Source organism: Camellia sinensis, chromosome 5, assembly GCF_055761805.1.
Source record: "Camellia sinensis isolate YWXY chromosome 5, ASM5576180v1, whole genome shotgun sequence".
Taxonomy (NCBI): Eukaryota; Viridiplantae; Streptophyta; class Magnoliopsida; order Ericales; family Theaceae; genus Camellia; species Camellia sinensis.
Window position 1 is genome coordinate 193,900,309 of NC_138965.1, and position 16,356 is coordinate 193,916,664.

The 16,356-nt window shown below is 43.8% G+C and overlaps 1 long non-coding RNA gene across 1 annotated transcript; it reads left to right on the forward strand.

Moving 5' to 3' along the window:
- The first annotated feature begins 12,880 nt into the window (after window positions 1–12,880).
- Window positions 12,881–13,964, forward strand: LOC145791098 (uncharacterized). The gene is made up of 2 exons (XR_014330755.1): window positions 12,881–13,247; window positions 13,705–13,964. It is a non-coding gene; the product is annotated as an uncharacterized LOC145791098 (long non-coding RNA).
- The last annotated feature ends 2,392 nt before the right edge of the window (window positions 13,965–16,356 follow it).

Sequence of the window (16,356 nt, forward strand, 5' to 3'; positions counted from 1 at the left end):
TTCCATGCAACATGCATTTCATACATCATTTGCATTTCAAAAAAACAAACAAAACATGCATTGTCATGCATACCATTTTGCATCCCGGTCCAGGAGACCTTAAATCCTCTGAAGGTGCAATTCCTTCGGTGTTTGTCGTGCCCGAACGACTTTTCGGTGGTCTGGTAAAGCCACCTGCCTATGTTTGCGATGAGTTCCTAGAAGACCAACTGGGACGGTGGAAACTAGAGTTCGAACGGCTTATGCCTAGAACGCAAAGGTTCGGGAGTTCCGAGACTAAAGTCTGGTTTAAATACCCAGGGGTTTACCCTCGGCTTGAAATCTGTATGGAAGCCCCATAGGTTGAGGCGGCATGTCTACGCCTCAATTCTGGATACTGGACCAACCTAGTATATCACCCTGTTGGTAAGATAGGGAAAGTTGCAATCATAGTCATTGCATCATAGTGCATTGTCATGCATTTCCATTGTAGCTCGCATGCATCCATTGTATTTTCCCCAGTAGGTCGCATTGCACTGCATTGTCATGCATTTTGTAAATATCCATTCCATTGCATATTTGTAGATATTGCATGGTAGATTGCATGCATTCATTGCATCACCTTCCGCCTTTGGCTTGCGCCTTTCCAGGTTGAGCTTGGTCTGGTATGTGCCCTTACTTTTCATGTTAAAACACAGTTCTGTATGTGTATCTCGCCGATTCCACGTTGATATGTTGGTTGAGGGTTGCGGCACCTTTTCTGTGTTACACATGGCTCGTACGTATGCATGCCTTTCCTAGGCAAGATTTGGTTTGGCCTGCGTGCCATATCCATCCATTACATTGTAGTGTAATTTTTGCATCCGGCATTAGGATCGTAGTCTTTTCTCCAGCGGGTCGTTTCCCCACTTATGTCAATTCCACCCAATACTTGTTCTTGCGTCTGTCTACAATACTCATAGTTCAGTTGACCGTTCTATGGTAGACAGACTTGTTACCTCCATCAATCTATTTGACATAGGTGTGGTTTCAAACCGCTCGTGATTGGATCACGATTCAAATGCTTTGCATGTAACTTGCATTATTTCAATTACGTTGCATCTTCATTTGCATTGTTTATACATTGTTTTGTATATATTGCATATCGTCTTGCATCCATTTTGCATTGTCATGCATGTTGCTAATGATATTGTACCTGTTAAGTTTGTTTTCTTTGCAGGCACGATATTGTATGTACGGTTCATTTGCAGCTGGTGCAACCAGACGAGCCGCACAGGTATTGTATCTCCCGAGTGAGACGTATCGAGAATTCCATAATTCTCTTACATCCTTTCTGCATTGTAGTGTAGTTTGGTATGCTAGCTTAAAATTGTCGCATGTTTGCTTCATTACAGCTTTCTTTACATGATCATAAGTTATGCTCGGCTCTGTGCATTGTCTTGCATTTTGCCCCTGCCTTCGGGCGCATACCTTGTTTGTCTTGTATGTTTGTCTAAGTCTTCGGCCTTGTCAAAAATGGGTCGTCTCTGCGCTTTGACATTCACTCCCGTCATTGTTATGACTTTCGAGTTCTGTCAAAGAGGGGCAACTGTAGACACCCCATTTTTGACCGTCCTCAAGACTTGGACGTCACTATTTGAACACTCGGTGATTATCCTTGTTTGTGTTCGTTTGGAGTTCCCGGAGGCCTCGGCTCGCGCGCCTTGTCTCAGGATCTCCGAACTTGACCTTTTAGTGTCTGGTTTTGCACCAAACACTTGCATCTTGCCTTTGAGAGGCAGGGTAGGGCTTGTAGACCATCCCTACCCATCACCGGCAGTGGCTAGATGCCACCGGCTGGTTCTTGCTGCCACCGGCAATATAGTTTGCCGGCCGGCACTCTTTGTTGCCGGTCAGCACTCTTTTGTGCCGGTCGGCACTCCTTTTGGCCAAGATGGCATTTTTTGCCGGCCGATTGCTGTTCATCTGCTTTTGCAGATATTTTTGGACAGCTGTATTGCTTTTGCTCCCCTCCATACACGTGTATGGAGGGATCTCCCTCTTGCAAAGCTTGTCTTGTAAGCTTTACAAGAGGCATATAGAGAGGAGCTCTCTCTAAGGCAAAAAAAAGAGGCTTTAGACATTTTTGAGGGAGAAAAGACAGAGGAGAGCTCTGGTTTTCTAGGGTTAGGGTTAGACATACACTCACCTATCTCTCTTTCCCCCTCATTTTGCACACTAGGTGTTTTGTGTCTCACTATTGCACACAAACACCTAGTGTTTCACCTTCCTCTTGGAGCTGAGGTTCTAAAGAGTGTGTTTTGAAGCTTTGGTGTTGGATTCAAGCCAAAGGAGGCCATTGGAGCACCATTGTTGAAGAGGACTACAAGGGTGAGAAACTAGTCCATTTTTCCCCCATTTTTGCATTGATTTTTCACCTGTCTTAGAGCTATTTTTGTGATTATTGTATAACATAAAAAAGTTCTGTTTTTAAACCCTCTTTGTTGTTTATTAAGAGTGTTTTGTTGTTTGAGGGTTGTTGACCACCCTTAGGCCTCAAAAGGCCTCATTTTGAGCCATTTTGTGCTAGCTCCGGGATTTTGGTGTTGAGGTCTCTTCACCACTGAAATCTTGAGGGATTTCATTGGTGAAGATGATGCTTTGAAGTCCCAAGAAGGAGAGGGCCACCCCCTCTCCTTGTTGTCCTTGAAAAGGACCTATTTTGGCCTCTTAAGGAAGCCTATGCTTGAGTGTGTGTTGAGCATATTTGGTTTGTTTTTCATGCTTATATATCCATGATATAACATGATTTCAAGTTGGTTTTGGAACTCCATGCATGCTTAGCATAGTTGCCATGTAATGCCTTGTTTATGCCTTAATGTGCCTTAGGTTGTTAGCCTTTGTTGGAGCATGTTTTAGGCTTAGTCTTGTGAAGATTATGTGCTTATCTTGCCATGTTTTAGCTCTGTCCATAGTCGTTTGGGTTGATCTTTGCATGCATTATATAGCTCCTTTGTATTTGGGCTTGTTGGCCTTGAGTATGTGCATGTGTAGCATGCCATCTTTGCATTGTTTTGATGATTTGGAATCATCCTACATGCTATTTCAGTCCCATTTCCATGCTTGTTTGATTGCCTTGCATGCCTCTTTAATGCTTTGAAAGCATGTGTTGCAATGCTCCATGTTTTGGCCATGGTGTATGCCTTTGAATTTGGACCACTTAGATGCCATCTAAGGAGTCCTTTGGCCTTGTTTTAACATGCTAAAAATCTGTTTTTAGTTGTTTAATGCATGCCATGTTTGGTCATGTTAAGTGTAGTTCAATGCCTTATTGATTTGCTTTGAACACTTGGACTATTCGTTGCATGTTTTGGCTTGATTTTGTTGCTTGGTTTGGCACCATCATAACATGATTTCAATACTTATGTTGCATGCTAATTAGTCCATGATTCCTCCTTTCAAGTGTGCTTGAATATTGCTCGTTTTGTGCTTAAGTGTTGGCCCTTATGTGCATGTGTGTGTGTATGCCATTTAGCCCTCACTCTTTAGCACTTATGGCTACTGTTTTAGGCCTTTTTAGAGTTGCCTAATTCATGTATAAGTCCATCTCGTCATCCATTTGCATTGCCATATGTATGCTTGCATGATTGCATAAGTGCCTTGCCATGTCATGTTGCATTCCTAGCTTGTATGCCTAGGTTGCATTGCATTTTGTATGCCTGCCTTGTTCCTTGAATTGGTGATAGGAACTGGGCCTAATTTGTTTGATTGGTTTGCATGCATTTGAAACCAAAGTTGCATACTTGGTTCTTTGGGCCATCATGCATAGAAATGCGTGATTGGTGGTCCGAGAACCGAGGCACATGTCCCTTTGAGTCATTACAATGATAAGAGACATGTTTGGTGCATACATGCCTTGAATTGTGCTGCCATGCCTTGTTTTGCCCCCCTGTTGCTGTGAGTTGCAAGTTCTGCAGGAATACTCTGCCGACCGGCAGTGTAATGTGCCGACCGGCACAATTTTCTCTGCCGACAGACCCTATTTTGTGCCGATGGCCATACTACACTGCCGGTGGAAATTTCAATCAGCCGGTGATGATCCCCTCTGTCCAAGGATGCAGTCCTGAGGCTTTGACAGCCTCCAGAGGAAGAAAGGAAGGAAAACAGAGGCAGCTTGCGCATGGTGGCGCGCTTCCCGAGGCGTTTTCCCGCTTTATTTAATTTATTCAATTTGTTGATTAAATTAGTTAATTTGTAATATTAATTAGCTAGTGTAGTTAATTAATTTGTATTATTATTTTGGTCCCTCCGAGCGAGGGCAAATCTGTAATAAGTGTGCGTGAGTGTGTGTATGTCTTCCAACCTCACTTCTTTCTTCCCTTTTATTTACCTGCTTACGATGGTAGATTAGGGCACGTTTAATTTAGCATACCTTATGCTACGCATGTGTGCATCCATGCATTTGTATTACATGCATTAGGCTCGGTACATCACGCTAACTGCATTCGTACTTCAAATTCTAAACTGAATATGTGATGGTTGTGCATTCTCACATGCCATGTTTAGGATAGCCGAGCCTATTCTAGCAACACTTTGTATGCGATGCATTAGGCACTTAACATGGACTTGGATCATGCATGTTTGCTAACAAGTTCTTTGTTTTGGCACGGAGTACGATGTAAGTATTTCCGCTTTAGCATATCGCATGAGTGTGAATGTTGCCATAACAGCATGCTTAAAATGTGGCTAGATGCTTGTGTGTTATAAACTGCTTGAATGCCTGTGGGTGGAGGTTGGATTGTTTGAGTCGGAAAAACTCGTTGAAATCCGTATTTTAGCCTACTTGCGAGTAGCAAATTCCAAAGCATTTTCAAACCAAACGGATATGCAATGTTTATTTCCAAATTAGGCAATCTAGTCTATACTTGTTTGCTGCGCGCATAACACAGTAGTTATAGGCTAATAATTGGGATAAGAACACATAAAGTTTTCAAATACGGATATCACGGTTAGTAGAGGCCGGTCTTCGGACCGGGCGAAAGGGGGTGCTCATAGCTGACCTTCCCCGATCGTACCCAAGCTCCCGAGCCGAGACAACTCCGGTGATGACGGACATGTGGCCTTCGGCACCGAGTCAGGGTTTCCTAAATTCTCCCATAAAAAAATATTTAGGTGGCGACTCTGTATCTGGCAAAGCAGTCCATGTTTGGCACTACTTTTTCAAAAATCTGTTTCTCAAAACGATTTGCCAGATTTGGACTCTTTGGTTCAGATTAAGAACCGTGACACAAATCGAGTCCGAACTGTAGCAGCGAGGTCCCCCCCTCCGCGGGCGCGTCTACAGTTTCTGGCGACTCTGCTGGGGAGTTTAGAGAGCTTGACTCGAACTCGTGATATCCTGTTTTGATTTCGCTTATGTGTTTCTTTGCATTGCATGTGCATTGGTGCGCCTAGGAACACAGTGTTTGCCATCTGCCATTCCTGAACGGTTTGCCGGAGGCTTGTCTTGTCAAGGCATGTCCATAAGGCTGACCGGCTATGGGCTCTGACAGTATGGGAACACAAACCCCGGTTTTACCAGGGCACCCTTTTTGACCATTCGACCTAGTGCATATTCGAAACCATAGTGACCATTCCAAGCTAGGACAGGTTGCTTACCCGATGCTAAGTTGTTTGAAACCGCTGCGTGCGTAGTGAAACCCTAGCTCCTGACAAAATAGGACAGGGAAACCCTACCCCAACATAGGGGTGTTTTGGCTCTCTCTTATTTGCTATGTGCTTTTAGAGTGTACCTCTACAGGGAACGCACATGTCAGTTTGCAAGTTTGAGTATCAAACCTGAGGACACCAGTATCAGTATCAGTTGTGAGAATCAGTTATCCACGGGTATCGGTTCAGTTTTTGGGAATAGAAATCTGGGAACAGTGATCAGCAGTAGGGTACAGTTGTTTGGCTACACCCGTGTTCGATCAGTTTGGGCTGAAATGCTGTCTGTTTTTCTTTCAGTTTAGAGAGTTGCAGAGTTGATACAGAACAGCCAGTGTCCCCCCTTTGCTAAGGCAGGATTCATGGCGGCACAAAGTTCAGAAGAAATTGTGGTTATGACGGCTGCATCGGAACAGGGGACCACTCCGCAGAGTGAGGCCAGCATCAGTATGTCATATCCGCCCAGGTCGCCCGTTATGCACCCGGTCTGGGCTCCCCAGTTATACCAGGCTCGTGAGCCCACCACTTTCGAATTAATGGGGATGATAGGCGATCTCCAAAGGTCTGTGGCAGACCTCGCCTATGGAATGTCGGTTTCACCGCCAGCGGCGCCGTACGCCGGGAATTTTGTACCACAGGAGCCCCCGCTACTGGGGCGGATCGTAATAGAGCTCAGCCAGCCGGAGGTGGCTTCCGGCTATAGCCACGACATGCCAGCACCAACCCAGACCCTCGATCAGGCTGAGGCCAAAGGAAAGGACAAGGCAAAGATAGACGCCGACCCCATTGAGCAACTGCTGTGGGCAGTCGAGGCTCTGAAGGCCAGAGGGATGAACAAGCAACAAACATCTGCAATAGTGACCAAAGCTGTAGATGATGCTTTCCCCGCTCCGGTCAAAGGCAGTTCAAGCCAGGCAGAAAACCGAGATGGGCCTCGTCATGCCCAGACAATTCCTGTAGTTCCCAACCCTGCATCGGGGAAGGTTCCAAAAGCCAAGGCAGCGCCAGCTGATCCTTTCGCCAGCGCATCTGGCAAGAATCCTCAAACTGCAAAATACCTGCCCCGAGGGCGCAGGGTCTTTCACGACCTCCACATGCCTTTGTCTAGGGCATTGCTGATATTGGCGAAGAATGGGCATCTTAAGCCTTTGGAGTCCCGGCCACTCCCGAAGAATCTCCCCGCCACTCATGATGCTACCTTGTACTGCGCGTACCATCAACAGTCCGGTCACAGTACCGATGGGTGTTCCCGTCTTCGTCATGAAGTGCAGGATTTGATTGATAACAAGGTTATCCTACCACCTACCTCAGGCAAGCCCGTCACCACTCAGTTGCTGGATTTCGAGGGCTCAGATACTGCGAGTATGTGAAGTGGACCGCCTGCGGGCAACATTTGGTACATTTTTGATGAAGCGTCTGGCACGCATTTTTGAGCATCGGTGAAACCGAGTTTTGTAAATCCTGGCTTGAATGTCGAGTCAGTCTTTTGTTTTGAGTCTGTCTCTTTGTCTCGAGTCAGTCTCTTTTGCTTAAGGGTCTGTCGGGTTGTATCGAGTCAGTCCCCGTTGTATATAATACCTGGTGATTCTGGGGTTGTTGCCTCGAACACCATTTTGTTTTGTAATTATTATCTGTTTTTGTTTTGAGTCTGTTTCTGCCGAGGGGCCAGTTGCACCAACAAAGCCTATCAAAACAGCTGTTGCTATCTCAACTTCATGCTTGCTTTCAGCATAAGGACCAGAGAATTTGAATGGGCTGACAGTACATCTCGCCTGCTCTCCTGCGCGCCAAACTCATTGCATTAACCTAAGTTTTTCAAAAAAAACAACCTTTTGAACACTGCGGTGATGAAAACGAAGAGGAAGGAATTCCTCGGGTTTTGTAAAATTTTGATCATTTTGAGAGAAAGATAGGCGTGCTAAGCCTTTTTATGAATAAAGCCATGCTTGTCAGCGTGAGTACTGAGAAGGATCCTGGCCTGATCCAGATTGGTTCCACACTATCTTCAGCGCGAGCGATTCGTCGCCTTCTTAAAAACTTTCAAAAGCAAATGTTTTACGCGGCCCTGCGAAGACCTGTGTGGAATCGCTCTTGAGATTGCGCAGCCTAGGATCGCTCTCAGCCTCAAGATCCAACCTGTTTGTTTTCCAACCTTTGAACCCGTTCAGAATGTTCAGAAAGTTCAACAGACAAACGCCATGAAAGGCCCGTGTGGCCAGTTTTGAAGTAGCCTTCGATCAAGAAGCATCAAAGCCGAATCAGAAGAAGTAGATCTTGCCAGAAGAAGCTCGTAGAGCAACCATGATGGATTCTTCTGCAAATCAGTGCAACAGCCGTTCTCTTAGACACAGAGAGGCTTCAATTTCAAGAAACCATTTGGCATGGACTTGCTACACTTTTACCCTTTGAGAGGCTCGCTGGGCCGAAAACCCGGAAGGGCGGCCCAGGCAAAAGTTAGAGCAAGAGAAAAATGCAAAAAAGAAAGAAGAAAAGAAAAAAAAAAGAAAAAAAAAAAGCAAGAAAAGAAAAATTGAAAGAAAAAAAAGAATGAAAAAGAAAAATAGAAAATGAAAAGAAGCTCGCAAGGTCGAAAACCCGCATTGGGTGCCTTGGCAAAAGTGAGAGCCAAACAAAGTGAAGGTTAAAATACCCGAGTGGACCTTAACCGGAACTACGTAAGGCTTGATTCCCATGTTTGGGATACGTAGGCAACTTCATCATGAAGTCCAGCCCCCAACGCTTTCATAAGCGTCTCAGTCCATGCAATGGTTTCGATTTCATCTCAAAGTCCAGTGGCCAACACCCTTCAAGGTGATTGTGTCCATATATGTGTTGTGACCGTCTTCGTCATCTCTGTGTCTGAGAGTTCGACCACCGCCAATGAAGACTGTCTGCGGACTGCTGCGGCACCACCCAAACAAGGGGCAACTTTCCGTTGCCACAAGCCGTCGTGAGACGCCATTCAAACTAGGGGCAACCTTCCGTTGCCTCCCACTCCCTTCAAACCAGGGGCAATTTTCCATTGCCTCCGATCCGAGGTTGCGCATCTCAAAGGGTAAGTTCTATGCTTGTTGAGCATCAGCTGTTTGAAAAATAGTTTTTGAAAATTCTTACTGAGGTTGACTATTTTCTCGAAAACTATTTCATTTTCCAAAATCGGACCATTGTCTTGGACCCAAAAAGGAAAATTTTCAGTGCTTGCGGCCTGACTCGCACGGTTTTCAAATCAAAAATCGAACGAGTACGTTAATCCGACTCTCATTTTGATCAAAACTGTTTTAGTAGAAAGCAAAAATGAAAAATGGTTAAAATGATGAACTAGGGGCACAGTTGAGCCAGGCATTCTGTCTCTCCCCCGTCATCGACGTGCTTGCCAGAAGAGCGCTCTGCCCGCCAGAAGAAATAGCTGTGAGCTAACGGCATCGGGCGTGAACCCACACCTTTCTATTTGTCCATCAATCACCCCGGGGAGGGATGGAAAATGAGAGAATGAAGAATAGAGAGGTGTAAGTTGAGAGAAAAGTGAGGAAAAGGGTTTTGAGAGAAAATCCGAGCTTGAGAGTCGAGTGATGTGAGGATCACAAATGAGAAAGGGTGGGAAACAATACCCAGATTGAACTGGCTCCTCGTGGTCCGAGGTCTCCCATCTTCGTTTACGCGTCTGTGTGTCGTGTCTCTTTCATTTGGCGGTCTCGTCTTTTGTTTTGAGTCTCTCCCGAGCGTGTCTCGTTGTGTTTAGGTTGTGTACCTCTTTGTTTGAGTCCTCCTCGCTGTGTTCAGTTGGGCTCGATATCCCGGTTTGAAAAACCCTCATTCGATTTCAAAAAAATCGCTTATGCTTAGAATGCTGTGCCAGTCTCTACATTTGAACGCATTTCGGCTCCAACCGGTTCCATCTTTGAGGTCCGTCCTGTCAGATTGGGCTGCTTGTTTGAGAATTGCCGTGTGCAGAATGAATCGAATGCTGTGTTATGGGTTGTGTGCAGATTAATCCCCAACAGAGTAAGGGCTGTGTGTCCAGAATCAGGCAGTGGATTGCTTGGGTTATTTTGCTGTTGGCTGCTTTAGTTATCTGATTATTACAGTGCAAGCGTTTAATTTTCAGATAACCAATCAATTTCATTTACATTGAGGTGTAACATGATGAGATGCGATGCAATGCATGAAATGTGTAAATGTAAACACTTTTTCAGATAAAAAGTCCGTTTCATTTCATTGTCTTTTCGAATGTACAAGTTTTGGAAACAAAAATCTGTCTGCGGCAGTACAAGGTAATCTATCTACCAACAAAAAGAAAAGTACAAAGAAAGAAAGAAAAGATAGCAAAAATCTGCATCTATGTCCAGCGACTCCAAGGGCTGTCAGTCCGTCCTGGTCCTCTTCCTGGACGAAGGTCCAGGAGCATCGTCAGTGTCGTCGTCAGAGCCCGAGCTAGAACCGTCTCCGGTCTCCTCCTCCGATGACCCTGCCTCCGCCTCTGACTCCTCGTCGTCGTCGTCGTCCGGGACTGGAGCTCGCGAGCTACTCCCGACGTGAGTACGCCCTCCCCTGGTACGGGGAAATATCCGGCCCTCCTCATCTCTCCCCCGAGCAGGGACAGAAGGTCTAGCTGGAGCACCTCCTGCCATGGGAATCTGGAAAGGAGGCTGGAAAAGTACACAAAAAGGGAAATGCATCAGTATACTGTAGACAGTTTAAAGGTGCAGAATGCAGTGTGTGAATACAGTGTATGAATGTCGTGAGCAGTTTAACAGTGCAGAATGCAGTATATGAGTACAGTGTGAATGCCGTGAGCAGTCTATCAGTGCAGAATGCAGTGTGTGAGTACAGTGTATGAATGTCGTGGGCAGTTTAACAGTGCAGAATGCAGTGTATGCAGTGTGTCAGATACTGTGAGATCAGTGTATCAGGTGTTGTGCCGTGCATCAGATTATGTAAAGCAGTGTATGAATGGTTTGAGGCCAGTGTCAGAAGGACATACCGGTATGCTGTAGACGGCTAGAAGGTCAAATGTCCGCTGGAGCATCCCCATCATCGAGGCATTCATCGCCAACGACTGACGGGTGTACTCAGAAGAAGCCTGCAAAAGTGTCAGATGCATCAGTATTCTGTGGAATATCAAGTAAACTGAAATGAAATAACTGTACGAAGTGCAGTGATACATACCGGTGGTAAGTCGGGGACGTCGATGAGCTCGTGACCAGCCGGTGGAGGGGCGAAGGGGATCTGATAGGTCGACCCACCCTGCCCCTGGAAAGTCAGTACAGCGGGCAGGGCAGGCCAGCCAGCTCCCCGTCCTCCCCGCACTCCGCCCCTGCCACGGACCCGGGCCCTCCTCGAAGATCCAGTCCCTGCTCCCGCTCCGGCCTCAGCCGCCGATGCTACAGGCCTGGCTCCCTCTGCTCGACGGCCGCTCAAAGGTCGCATCAGGTACGTCCGCACGCACTCCTGATAGTCTCCAGTGCCTCGGAAGCCGGCCTCCTCCCAGCCGATGGAGTAATCATCCAGCTGCTCAGGGGTCAGCCCCTCGGTCTCCCTCATCTCTGCAGGAGGGTGACCCGGGACTATCTGCTCAGGTAACCCGCGGGTCTGGCGTAGAAAACGCTCCCCCAGGTACCAAGCCCGACAGACCGGGCCCTCTAGCAAGATCCGGAAACGCGAGGTCTCCTCAGCACCAGGGAACCGACCCCGCATCGCCGACGGCAAGGAAGCCCACGGCCGCCATGTGATCTGAAAATGACAGACAGTTTGTTATCTACTGTTATTGAAACATGCAGTGGGGAAGCGAAGCTAAATGAACTGAAAGTAAAGCATACCTCGGCCGGGGTGATGGTGTCGAAATATCGGCGGAAGAAGCCGAATGTCTCCCGTGGTCGCCGGGTGCATCTCCCGTCGAAGCGACTCGAGAACGGGACAGCCGGAGGAGGCTCCGCAACTGGCACAGGTGCAAGCCTAGGAAAGTAGGCATAAACCCACAACTACAAAACAGATGTCAGTATGACTATCAGAAAAAGCAGAATATACAGAATAAAGCAGGAAAGGCAGAGCCGTGTGTTGTGCAGTGTATTGTGTGCAGTGTACAGTGTGAGCAGTGTACAGTCAGTGTAAAGCAGAATGTATGTGTGTGCCGTGTGTACAGTTGTAGACACCCCATTTTGACCAGCCCTAAGACTCGGGCGCTTTCTTTTGATTACCCGATGATGACAATTAGAATGTGTTTCTCACAAAATTCTCAGAAAGAAAGATGGAATTTAAGTTTTAATCCCAACCTTCACCCATTTTTTTGGCCAAACTATTTTAGACCTTAAAACCCTCTTTTCAAAATATGTTTTTTTTAAATGTTTCTACGATGTCCCGAGGCTTCCATTTCGATTAAAATATTGCACTTTTCAGTAAACCGAGTAAGGACAAAGTGGAAATAAATGGAAGGGAGGTGAAATTTTTGAAAAATATTTAAAAATATCTTCTCTATAGGTTTGGAGTTGAAGGAAATAGGAGGGGATGAAAGAAAGCTGGTTTAGGAAAAGGATGAGTATCAAATCATTAAGAAGGAAATGAGCAGTCTTCACTAAATTAGGCATTTCTGTTTGTACACTTAGAATTTAAATATGAGGCTACCACCATTAGAAAGTAGACTTCTGGGGCTTCAATTTAGACCCAAGAACCACCTTAGACCAAGTCCAAATAAGGGAGATATGCCCATTTGAAGTTGAGCTTAAGAGCAGATTTTGTTGATCCAGCCCGAGACAGCCTTCACTAAATTAGGCATATCTCTTTGTTCACTTGGAATTTAAATGTGAGGCCACCACCATTGGAAAGTAGACTTCTGGGGCTTCAATTTGGACCCAAGAACCACCTTAGACCAAGTCCATATGGGGGAGATATGCCCATTTGAAGTTGGGCTTAAAAGCAGATTTTGTTGATTCGACCCAAAACAACAATAGCCCATTTTTCTTGGTTTTGGTTCGGTTGGGACAACCCATTTACCCATTTTTTGAGCCATTCAAGTGCATCCACTCATCCTCCATTATACCTAATCATCCTCCATAGTCAAAAAGATATTTTGTTTGCATCCATAAAGGAGTATCCCATGCAACCACCTTGAAAATTTGCCCTCCTATCACATTCTTGTCTCCCACCTTGTCTCCCACCTTCTTTTTGACCTTTACTCTCCCTCATTGCCTATATAGAATGATCATATTGTAAGAGAGGAGGAGGACCACGAAATTGAAGAGAAAGGAGTGAGAAAAGAGTGAAAAAAGAGAGAAAATTTGAGTTGTTTAGCCAAAAATATTTCTATCTTCCATATACACCCCATACCTTCCATAGCTACTGAAATTCCTCATTTCCATACACCAAAACCACTCCAAAAATTCTGATATAGCCAAAGATCAATCGCCTCGATCATAAGGAAGAATGCTTAGTGATTGAAAGTGAGAAAAACTCGAGAGTTAGCCACTTTCCATACCACAAACTCCATAAACTCCATAATTTCGAATTGAGAATTTGAGAACACACTTCCTACACTTGAGGGTGATCAAGAGGAAGTTTGGAAATCAAGAAGTTCAATCTTTCTTTGGAAGGTGAATTTTTAATCTTTCATTTTCTTATATTTTATATTTATATTCTTGCTTCTTATATTATTGTGTTTTGTTATAATCCAAGTAGTTTGTTTATCTCATATTTATTTTCTTACTTTATATTTCATAGTGTGTTGTTATAATCCTAGTGGTTTGTTTCGCTCATAATTATTTATTTATTTATTTTTATTCGCATACTTTAATTTCATATTAGTTTTGTTGTAATCTTGCATGTTTTACCTCATATTTTTTTTTTTTTTTCGTGTATTAGTCTCATATTAGTTCCGTTATAATCTTGCATGTTCTATCTTATATTTGTTTTATTGCTTTAGGTTTATATTGTGAGTTTGCACCTTTTTTTTTATTTTTCTTTTCTTTTTTAATCTAATCGGTAGTGGTTAGTTGAGCCACCTACATATTTTTTTTGTTTGTTCATTTTCTTGGTTTTGCAACAAGACAGGTTTTGCTTGGCCTAGTTCGCCGGCCGGCCTATTTGGCCGGTCGGTTAGCTTCTTCCGAACAAGATGGCGTAATCTCCCAATATTGACCAATTTCCGCCGGCGGTTCTAAAGAACATGAAGCTTTTATTTTATTTATTTATTTTATTTTGAGTGTATTGTGAGGTTTTTATTTTGTTGTAATATTCTCCTCTTCCCTCTCTAATTTGGTTTGTAATTATTCTTTAAATGTTGTAATAATTCCCCGCCCCTCTTCTTTCTATCCCGTTCTTTTACTCGCTTTCTTTATTTGTACATAAACATCATATTTATTTTTCATCATAGTTATGCTTTGCATCCATGTTTCATGCATCTTGATTCGGCTAAGTTTGCATTTGTGGATTTAATCAATTCCTATGTGATTATGTACGCTACCTCATGTTCTTGAGATGATTCACATATCATATTTTAGAAGCCGAATCTTTAGTTGCATCTCATGAGTGAATTGCATTAGGATTTTGTATATAAGATCATGCATATTTTACTAACTTTGTTTTGCAGCTTGTTCGTGGGACGTCAAACATGTGAGTTTTTATGCTTTAGCATCCCGTGTGTGTGTGTTTTTCTTACTATGTCTAGCATTCTACCATGAGGCTAGTTGCTTATGTGATATAACTCTATGAATGCCAGTGGATGGAGGTTGTGTCGCTTAATTTGGAATGATGTTGATTTTTCATGCTTGTAAACTCAATTTATTTGGGTTGTACATCGTCAAAACTCTTTCAAAATGCATGATATCAAATTACTCCAAAATGAATGGCATAGTCTATACTTGTATGCTTCACATAGTAAATTTTAGGATTTATTAACTAATCAGAACATGAACATATAAATAAAATAAAATTCATATCATGGTTAGTAAAGGCCGATCTTTGATCGGGTGGGCGGGGGTGCTCATTATTGACCTTCCCCTCTCATACCTAAGGTTCCGAGCCAAGCATCCTTGGTTACGACGAACAGTGGCCTTGGCACGAGTCATGGGTTTCCTAATTTTCCCAAAATAAATATTAGGTGGCGACTCTGAGATCTGATGACGCAGTCCATTTTTGACAAAATTGCAATAAAATGGATTTTCAATAAAAGTTGCCAAATCTGGACTCTCATCTATGTTTCACATTGCACTCGTGAGAATAGATCAAAGAGATCTCGGGGGTCCGAATTGTTTAACGCGCGCGGGTACCCCCCGTGCATGTTACAGTTTCTGGCGACTCTGCTGGGGATTTTATGAAACCTTGACTCGAACTCCATGATATGACCTTTATTTTCAATTATATGTTCATTGCATTGCATTCATTGGTGCACTTCAAGTCCTTGTGTTGCCCAGATACTGGTGGGAGCACAGGTAAGCTTTTTGTGACACTACACCTATTTTTACGATACTTTAGAGGCCTTGTGTTGTAACCTTTTGAGATTTGTCAAAAGGGTAGCTTTGCTATGTAGCCCTGCTATCTAGCTTTGCTATCTAAGGATCTCAGACTCCGAAGAGAGGCTATTTGACTCTTCTGATTTCCTGGGATCTTTATTGGTTATGACCCAAAGGACTCTTTGGTAACGTCACCTTGGCTTCAACCCGTAAAATAGAGCCAACCTTGTACATATAGTGAGCTATAGTACCTTTCAAATTAGGACATGATGCTTTCCCATTTCTAGGATGTATGATACCGCTTGTGTAAATAGTGAAACCCTAGATCATTCCAAGCTAGGACAGGATAACCCTACCCTCTTTAGGGGTGTTTGTTCTCTTTCCTGCTTTATGTGTAATGTATTGGATCTATACAGGGGTTCTCAAATTCGAATGAGTGGCTCAGGCTATTCAGTTTAGCACCATTACTTCAAAAACAAAAAAAAAAAACAAAAACATAAAATCAAAAAAAAAAAAAAAAAAATTGTTAAAAAAAAAAAATGCCGATATCCCACAAAGTCGACCATCTCTGTGATTGGGGAGTGACCACCTGTTGATTGCATGAGCTTTATTTTGAATGTTGTGGCTGGCCCACACTTTGACTAGCAATTTATTTTGAATGTTGCGGCTGGTCCACACTTTGACTAGCAAAATTGAGAATGGTTTTATTCTGAGTTCTGAATTGAGTATTGAGTGTAAGTTTGACTCCACCAAGTTTGTAGAGTTAGAGTCAGGCTCGAGTCAGCCTAATAAGTCAGAGTCTGTTGATTTCGATAGTGCTAACCTAGACATTTCTGTTCTGTCTAGGTTCTCTTTGTCATTTTCTTTTGAGTATGTTGTCAAAAGTCTGTTGTCATTGCTGAGTCATAGTCTCTTTTCAATAAACAGAAAAACAAAAAAATAAAATGCCATAGAGTCTGCCTACTTCTCTGTGCCTTAATTCATCGCATTGACCAAAGTTTTTCAAAATATTTTCCAAAACTCTGATGAAAACAAAGAGGAAGAATTTCCTCGGGATTTGCAAATTTTGATCAACTGAGAAGAAGAGAGGTGTGCTAAGCCTTTGATGAATAAAATCATTTTTGTTAATGTGGGTACTGAGAATGATCCTAGCTTGGTCCAAATTGGTTCTATCTTATCTTCGTAAGAGTACGGGTGATTAGTCACTTTGTTAAAAGATTTCAAAAACTGTTTTTGTGTGGTCCTACGAAGA